The sequence below is a fragment of the Triticum dicoccoides genome, chromosome 7A, assembly GCF_002162155.2.
Source record: "Triticum dicoccoides isolate Atlit2015 ecotype Zavitan chromosome 7A, WEW_v2.0, whole genome shotgun sequence".
Lineage (NCBI taxonomy): Eukaryota > Viridiplantae > Streptophyta > Magnoliopsida > Poales > Poaceae > Triticum > Triticum dicoccoides.
Genome location: NC_041392.1, coordinates 343,430,320 through 343,437,241, shown reverse-complemented (window position 1 = coordinate 343,437,241; position 6,922 = coordinate 343,430,320).

Below are 6,922 nucleotides of genomic sequence, written 5' to 3'. Positions count from 1 at the left end.
CGGGCCCGGGGCGGTGGGGCGCAGGGGGGGGCGCGGCGCGGCGGCGGCGAGTGGTGGTGGCGGCGGCGCGCGTATGGGAGCAGGGGAGAGAAACAAAGAGAGAGGGCGCGGGGTGGGTGGCGCGCGCCGTTAGATATGTTAAATCTTTGCCGTCCGCCCCCCTTTGCCGTACGCTTATTTGCTCTTTGCCGTCTGCTAGCAGACGGCACAGAGGGGGGCCCGTTAAGTTTTTTTTAAGCAGCTCGTCAGTGGGGCCCCGCCCTCTTTGCCGTCTGCTAGCCGATGGCAAAGAATCTTTGCCGTCAGCTAGCGGACGGCAAAGAACTGGCTGATGGCAAAGGCTTTCTTTGCCATCAGCCAGTTCTTTGCCGTCTGCTTTCGTGTAGCTGATGGCAAAGAGCTTCTTTGCCGTCTGCTAGCAGACGGCAAAGAGCTGGCAGATGGCAAAGTAGCTGATTCCAGTAGTGCCACCTTCCAAACTACATCATGGCCGAACGCGAACCGCGTAGGATCCATATGAGCCGTGATTGGAGCAATCTCCCCAGTCACGTCCTCGACCTCTGCTGTTCGTGTATGGGTATGTTGAACGCCATGCGGCTGGCTGCATGCTCGAGGGGCATGCACACGGCCATCATCAAAGCGAGGCCAAAGCTTTTCAAGACACCCTGCTTGCTGCTATCTGGTCTTGCGAGATTGGCTCACCATGATACGGAGGCGTACATGATGCCCCTCGACTTCAATCCAATCTCCATTAGCTGAAACTTCTTTGCAGGTATGTAGTGGGTCATCGTACATCATTTCCCTCGACTTCGATCCAATCACCATCGCTCGAAACTTCTTGGCAGGTATGTACTGGGTCGGCATGAACTCCCACTGGATGGCTGCCTTTAGAGAAGACGGTAAAAAGTTGGTGCTCATGAACTTCCAGACCTCCCATGAGATTATCCTTCCTCCGTTGGATTATATAGAGTTTTACCATCGCGGTCCTAGTCATCTAGATTACCACGTCAGTTGGACGGACCTTGTTTTGCAGAAGATTGTAATCTTTCAAGTGCCCACACGACATGCGAATCACGCAGACTTCAAGCTAATTGCCTTGTTCGACCATGGACTTGCCTATCTTTACGCCGGTGCCTTCTTTAGTTGGAGACAACTCAGCTCGTAGTGGATCATCGTCAAAGCTGATACACACTTCTGTGATGCTATTGAACACAATGGCATGATCTACGCGATCGACAAAGCAGATGTCACCACGTATTGCTGGGACGGCACGTGTAAGTTGTTTCTGTCTCCTATTAATGATGACGCCATGAAATTGTTTGAACTTTTTGTGATTATTGGCATATCCCTGTTTGAGCAGAATTTGAGTAGAACTATGGCAATGTATTAGAGATGCCGGAAATCAGCTATATTTGGAATGAGTTAATTCATGCGAGCCAATTTGTACCCCTGAATAATCAAATGGTTAGGAATATATGGATATTCTCCTTATTTTACAGTAATCTATATACTACTACTAAATATGAGTGTGTATCAATGGCCATGTTGGTTTCCTCATTTTCATGATGTAGAAACATTCACCACACTGTTGGTTTCATCTAACCTTACATTAGGGAAGTAAATGTGCATATGGAGAACTCTATATTTGGAAGTAGTGAAATCCTGTAATGCTTACCATGTGTACATACCTATATTCCCCCTTCAGCAATCAATGGCTAGAATAATATCCTCAAAAAAATTGCCCACAAAACATGAGTATATAACAATGCATGATCTGTTAGTTACCTTGAAGAATTTGTTTGTGAAGATAGAACATGATTCCATAACATGCATAACATGGTAGTTTCATGTGAAGAATCGATTGCGAGATAACATGAGTATAACCATGCATGGCACTTCTATATTTTCGAACCCAATATACATTTCCCTGTATTTTCCTCCCAGTTCCAACAAGGACATATCAATGTTGTTTCTTGCATTATCCTACTCATACTCTGAACAATGCTGATCTTACATTAACAATGCCGGTCGTTTTTTATATGAAGTGTCCCTACAGTTACTGCCCTTTATAATTACACCACCTTTGCCTAAAACAGGGAAGCACAACTATTTCCTCGCTCGACCAGACGACGGCAAAAGACTAATGATCATTCGGACACATGAGCCAGAAAAGTTATATTGCAAAAACCCCACTGTATACAAGCACCGTGAAATACGTGAGTATCGGGACAGTGGTTGTTACGTCTATGAGCAGGATACCAGCTTGTTGGGGCCTTCTGCATTGTTTAATTGGAGGCGGGTAAACAGCCTTGGTTCACACTCTCTGTTTTTCGGAGTCAATTATCCGATTAACCAGGAGATCACCGTTGGCAAGGACCTTGATGGCAGAGAGGCTCTGTTTGCTATGGAAAACTGTGTCTACACGGCGAGCCCTAGGAGTTCAGGAGCAAACTCCCCTGATTGTCAATGATACAGCCTGCAGGCAAAAGAAGGTGAGAATTACAAAGGCATCCGGATTAACTTTGATCCTTGGATGTCTCAATTACGACAGGCAGTGATGTGGTTCAAGCCTTCAGGTTGATAGGTAATTGGGCTGTTGCATCGAAAGGGTGGAGTACTGGTGTCTCCGGATCATTGGTCACTAAAGCGGGGCTGCAAATTATGATGGTGTTGGATCATCTCTTCGAATGACTTTGTTGTCTTTGCTGCTTGTTCTGGATGGATAGTTCTTCTTTGTTATGCATGTTCCTTGTGTTTTGGTCATCCTCGTCTATGTCACTCTTACTATGTAATACTTGCCTCTGTTTAGAATGCCATTCTCGTCTGGATCACGGGAGTTTGAGCGCTGCAGATGGGTGCGTTTTGGTGGTGTAGCAAGACTTCTTATGAACTATCATGTCTTGTTGTTTATGTCAGTAGTAGTCACTAGTCAGTGTTTGAATGTTGTATATATCGTTGTTTAGAACAGTTTATTGTCTCGAACTACTGGTGGGCTAAATGAGGGCATCACCATTCTCCAGTGTTCAGAGTGTATCTCCTTTTCTCAAGTTATATAATTTGAGCTCAGTCTCTTTTCGATGATGTACACTTGTTTGGGCCAGCGAGGTGTGGTTGAATATGGGCCGAGTAGTAACGCAATGCCAAACAGGTCAATTATGACTCTCAGGGCGGGCTCTCAAAAGATCCTCAAAAAAGGCCGGGCTCTCCAAAAAAGAAAGAATAAGGACTCTTAGGCCGACATGTGGGCACCACTGGTGTTTTCGTGCGCTTGCGTGCCGAGGGCATATTGGCGCGTATTCGAAATTCAAGCTACCTTTTCATCCCCAATCTCCCGCCCCTCCCCCACCTCTGGAATCTCAATTCCTACTCCAGTTCCCCCAAATCCCCCTTCCTGCACTCCCTGTACTCAAGCTCACTATCATGTCGCCGGCCAACGTGGAGGTCTGTCCTGCCTTCGGTCGCTACGTGTTGTCGCTCAACAGTGGCATGGCGGCGCTTGACGACCAGTTTACTGGCAAAGTGCTGATGGTAACCATCTATGGCCACCAGCCTCCCGTCTCGTCGGACGACCTTGTCAAAGCTCTTGGCATTGCGCAAGGCATCCAAATAAGTGACTTGCTCATCGAAGTCCGACCGCCACCGGCTTATTTCTTCGTTAGATTCCGGACAACTTTCGACTGCAGTCGTGTGTTCGAATCTTCCCGGCGTTTGTTTTGCGATGGTGCGCTGGTGAGCTTTGATCGATGGCACCCAGGATGGGGCTCGGTGCCCTCTGAGCTTGTGTTTTTAACAAAGCTTACCTCCCATGGCATGCCTCGACGTGCTTGGAACAGCGAGTCCATGAATGAGCTTATCAACGACCTTGGAGGTGAGCTCGTAAGTATGTTTGTTCCTCCAAACACCTGGGCTCTGACGGTTATGGCATCGATGAAGAAGCCGTCCACCATACCGAAGGTGATTGGTGTTGAGATACTAGTGCAGGAACTGGGGTTGTACTATTCGTCGCCACCAAGGCCGCCGCGGACCACGTTAGGGATGTACCTATATCAAGTGTTCGTGCATGTCGAAGGAGTGGTCAATCCATCAATCGAAGTCCTGCCGCCGCCGCTGGTGCCAGGGTCCGTCGACGAGGTCCATTACAAGAGTCAACATCAGACTTTCCCCTTGTTGCTCAAAACGATGGATGGCACATGGCCTACTCCATCGCGCGGCGGAGGCAACTGCTTCTTTGGGAGAAGAGGCAGGGCTGGCTGCCTAGATGTGCTCTAATTTGAGGTAACAACTGAATCTTGTCAGGTACTAGTTAAATCCGAGCTATGGGTGTGAAGCACTGATGTGCCAGTACATTTGATAGTGACCTATTCTAATTTTGTACCTGAACTTTTTTAGAAAGGGCTGTACATCAACTTAATGTGCTAGCCGAACTTATTGTGTTGTTTGTCTGTTTTCTTTGCACAGCATTCAAGGGATGAACCATTATGTACGAGTTCGTTTGTTTCAACATAGCCCTACCCGTAGCGATCCACTGCTTCCATCCTGATTGTGCCGCCTGCGTGAAATTTTTGTATGCAAGTTCAGTGTGCTATGATGTTCTATATGATTGTGTCAACTATATAAGTTTTTACTGAGCATCGACCGATGGGTCTCTCTCTTTCTCCCACACACACACACACACACACACACACACACAAGTGGGACGTGTTGAATTATTTCATTGCTCGTGACAGCTTTTAATTAGGCTCCACTGTAATCTAACTTTTTTCTTAAGTTAATAATTGAGCTCGGTGACTTCAAAAAGTTGTATAGAAGCCTTGTTTGGGCCTTTCCAGCGTCGCTGAATGTGGGCTGAGTAGCCATGTTAGGTTGTACTGTACTACACAGGCCTTTTTTTCAACATCAACAATGCAACTGGGCCGGTAGTTGTACACAATATCCGGGTCAACTTGTTATTCTCCGCCCCGCTGGGCTGCAAACTTTCCTAGAAGGTATGCATTAGGCTTAACAAGAAAATTAACTTTAAGAAATAATAAATGGGATGTAATTATAATAACTAGGCAGTAACTATAAAAAATGCACCAAACGCGTAATTAGTTTAAAAAATATATTATTTTTGGAATTTGAAAATTTTAATTTCATTACTTTTTGCGCGCGCAATATTTCGTTGGATTTTAACGTAATACAACTTTATTTTGAAATTATATTTAATCTAACTAGAAATTTCGGATCCCATAAAAACGTGGGAATTTTTTTAATTCTGTTTTGTGCGGTTGGTTGAAATTATTAATCGTTGTCCTAGTTAGAAAATGGGCTGTACTTTTAACAAACTGTAAATGGGCTGTAGTAAATTCCATTAGAATTAAAAAATGGGCTGTACATTCTTACAAATCGCAAATGGGCTATATGTTCTCTGCCACACACTTGTGGGCCTTCTAAGTTGACGCGTCCCCTAAAAAAACTAAGTTGACCATATTCAAGGCTTTGTCAACAACACACAGTTCTGGCAACTATGGCCATTGGATGTCCATCCACCGGATGTCGTGCTTCTTCTTCAATCTCGAATATTCTTGCTTCAGCCGCCCAAAAAATGATTCCTCCCCCTGACATCTGGGCGCACCGTTTTAGAGGCTGACCTATGGGCCTACTAAGTTGAGTGTACCAAGGGATTTGTCAACTTAGTCAATATAAACGATTCTAGCTCCAGTCACCGTACGATGTCCATCCAACGGCCGTAGTGCTTCTTCAACCTCTGGTCTTCTTGCTCCAACCGCCCAAAGCAGCGCCGGTCGTGCTGCGTGCTCCTGCCTCCCGTGGCCGGCTGTGATGCCGCGGAGGCCTCACCGCCCCTACTACTCCCACCGCTGGCCATGCCATCCATCTACTCACCCACACCCCCTGTTATTCTGCAGCGACGGCAGCCTCACACCATAGCCGAACCACTGAACCCTCATACTCCTCTCTGCGCGGGCTTCCACTGTCGCGTCTTCCCCGGCTCCGCATCGTCCCCTTCCTAGGCCTCGCCGTCGTCCACTGCCCTGGTGCTCTCGGCACGGCATGGTCAACGTGGTCAAGGAACGGCTTCCGTCGGACGTGGACTGTACGTGGAGAGGCTGACAACTGGGTCCACGGCTGCAGCAAGGAAGTGCCTCCTTATTACATGGAAAATAATGATTCCTCCACCTGATAGCAGGGACCCATCGGATGGGCCACCGTATTTCGTGAGAAAAACATTTCCCCCTGACTGCTAGGACCCACCGGATGGCCACCGTATTGCATGAAAAAAACGTTCCCCCCACTGTCAGCTCGGACCCACCGGAAGAGCCTCCTCATTACGCACAAAAAAATGAATACTCCCCCTGCTGGTCGGGACTGGCCTGGGTGGGAAACTCACTTGTGGGCCTACTAAGTTGACGGGAATGGAGTGCTTTGTCAACTTAGTCAATATGAACGATTCTAACTCCAGTGACCGTACGATGTCCATCCAACAGCTGTAGTGCTTCTTCAACCTCTGGTCTTCTTGCTCCAGCCGCCCAAAGCAGCGCCGGTTGTGCCGCATGCTCCTGCCTCCCGTGGCCGACTGTGCTGCCACGGAGGCCTCACCACCCCCTACTATTCCCACCGCTGGCCAGGCCCTGCGGCGACGACAGCCTCACACCACAGCCGAACCACTGAACCCTCGTACTCCTCTCTACGTGGGCTTCCACTACCGCGTCTTCCCCGGCTCCGCGTCGTCCCCTTCCTAGGCCTCGCCGTCGTCCACCGCCCTGGTTCTCTCGGCGCGGCATGGTCAATGTGGTCAAGGAACGGCTTCCATCAGATGGGGACTATACATGGAGAGGCTGACAGTTGGGTCCACGGCCGTAGCAAGGAAGTGCCTCCTTATTACGAGCAAAATAATTATTCCTCCACCTGACAGCGGGAACCC